The 2643-nt window shown below is 37.9% G+C and overlaps 1 pseudogene; it reads right to left on the reverse strand.

The window, feature by feature from the left end:
- Window positions 1–1338: 1338 nt before the first annotated feature.
- On the reverse strand, window positions 1339–1432 carry LOC130033807 (uncharacterized; annotated as a pseudogene).
- Window positions 1433–2643: the final 1211 nt, after the last annotated feature.

Raw genomic sequence — 2643 nt, forward strand, 5'->3', positions numbered from 1 at the left:
ATCTTTGCCTCATAGAAACTATTTGGGAGTATTTCTGTTTCTTCAATTCCTGGAAAATCTTAAAAATGTTGGAAGCAGTTCCTCTTTAAAGGTTTGAAATTGTTCACTATTGAATCCATCTGGGCCATGGATTCTGTTTGCAGGGATACTTTTGACCATCATTTCAATTTCCTTGTTAGTGATAGGTTCAAGTATTCCAAATCTTCTTGGTTCAGCCTTGGGAGGTAATTGGAATCCAATAATTTATCAATTTATTCAAAATTCTCTCATTTCCTGCTGCAAAGAATCTCAATATAATCTCTGATGATCCTATGTATTTCTGTAGTTTCTATTAGGATAACCCCCTTTGCATTTCTGATTTGATTTATTAGAATTCTTTCTCTTTGTTTTTTTGAGAGGCTTCTCATGGTTTATTGATCTTATTTATTTTCTCAAAGAACGAGCTTTTGCTTTTATTGGTCTTTTGGATTGTATTTTGGGATTGTAGCTCATTGATGTCTGGTACAAGTTTTATTATTTCCTTCCTCCAGCCTATTTTGGACTACTTTTGTTCGTCATTTTACAAAATCTTGACCTCTAATTTATTCATGTAGGCCCTTTCTTTCTTCCTAATGAATTCTGGCAGATCTATAATCTTTCCTCTTAACACTGCTTTTGCTGTGTCCCACAAGTTATGGTAGCTCGTGTCCTCATTCTCATTTGTTTCTGGAAATTTTTTATTTCCTCTTTGATTTCTTCCCTAAGCCAATGGTTGTTCATTACTCCCCTTAAAGAAAATATTTCCTTGCTGAGCTTCAGTCTGTTTGATCTATGGAGAAGTGTCAAAGAAGTGTTGAAATCTCCTTCTAGTATTGTGTTGCTATCAATGTTTTTCTATAAGTCAATTAGAAGTTGTTTTTAAGTATTTTCCTGGTCTGTCATTAGGATCATATACATTGAGGAGGGTGAGTTCTTTCTGATGTACATATCCCATGATCATTAAGAAATGACCTTCACTGTCTCTGATAATCTTTAGCCTGAATTCCTTGTGGTCTGATACTAGTATCGCCACTCCAGCTTTGTGGAGGTGATATTTTCTTGAAAACTTGTTTCCCAGACTTTTACTTTTAGCCCATGGGTGCTTTGATTGTTCAGACGTGTTTCTTGCAGGCAGCAGAATGAATGTTGGTTTCAGTTTTCTAATTCATCTTCCCATTCTGTGCCTCTGAATTGGCACATTTAGTCCATTGACATTGAGAGAGATTGTTGTGGTGTGGATTTGTGCTCTCTTTATGTAGAATTTTTGTACTTGTGGGGATTGTCTTAGCTTAAAGTAGACCTGTTCATTCTTCTTGCAACAAAAATATGGAATGCTTTACAAGTTTGCATATCATCTCTGTGCAAGGACCATGCTCATCATTTTATCATTTCAATTTTAGTATATGTGTTAAACTTAGTAGGAGTTAATTTTTCCATATTTTTCTCTTCTTATTACTTTGAGTGTTGTCCTTCCTCACTCCTATGGCAGACAATGATTCCTAATCAAGGAATGTATTTCAAAGCAGCATGAATAAATAGATTTAGAAATTTAATGTCCCAGAAAGAAAAATATGGTTTTTACCATATTATCTTTTACCATACCCTAGGCATCAGTTTTACAAAATAATTCTTTTGGAAGATGGTATATGAGGTTGTTTAATGTCATTCCCTGAAACCTTAATTAAGACCATTAAACTAGAGCCTTTTGCTGTTTTCACCTCAGTCCCGTGTACTTCTCCAGGAAAAGGTGGATGGTGTTGTCTGCACTTTGACCACCTTGAATGTATGTAGGATTTTTGTCCTGAAGGATGAGCTGAGAAGCATATTGATGATTTCATTCCACCTTATTACAAGTTCAACTTGAACGGAAGGTGAGACTCATATGGCTCCTATAAAGGACAGAACAAAGGGTCTCAGTGAAGTTTAATGGCCAACTCACATTAACAACATAGATGACTCATAGTAACCTGTGTGCATCTTTGTGTATAGTGAGTTTCATATCTACTGATAGAGATTCTCAGTCATGACACATGGGCAAAACGGATCTGTAATTAAAATCTAGTTCTCTGAGCAGAGTGAGGTCTCTGACATGATTGAATAAGTTTGTAGTAATTTATTACTAAGCACATAAGTATTTTCAATGATGCGTACTTTTCGATCTAAAATTAATTCCAAATATGTCTAAAACAACAGTCTCCTGACCTCGCACCTGGCTTTCCTCACTGGTGCCCCTTGGAGATGGCGGGGTGAGATTCCCTCACCGCCCTGAGCATAGACCCGGCAGCTGAAGACCTCTGCAACCAGCCATAGGTACGCTTAAGACCACTCTTCCCAAGCTTGAAGGAGCCTCATGCATGAAGGAACTGGAAGAGGAACCCAAATGTGCGGGACCGGGGGATGAGATCTCCATGGCTGCTCAGATCAAGACTGTGTCCCCTCCTTCCAAATCCTCCATCTTCTAGTAATTAAGTGTTAAAACCACGATCTACCCCTGGATCCATGTAATGCCATCAATAGCCAACATCCAGAGACTGGATCTTATTTAGAAGAGAGTAACTCTGATTGTCCAGTTCTCACTCTCAGAGAACCTGGTAGGCTTCTGCGAGTATCTTGCCCGCATGGCGG

Source organism: Sorex fumeus, unplaced genomic scaffold, assembly GCF_029834395.1.
Source record: "Sorex fumeus unplaced genomic scaffold, SorFum_2.1 ptg000054l, whole genome shotgun sequence".
Classification (NCBI taxonomy): domain Eukaryota; kingdom Metazoa; phylum Chordata; class Mammalia; order Eulipotyphla; family Soricidae; genus Sorex; species Sorex fumeus.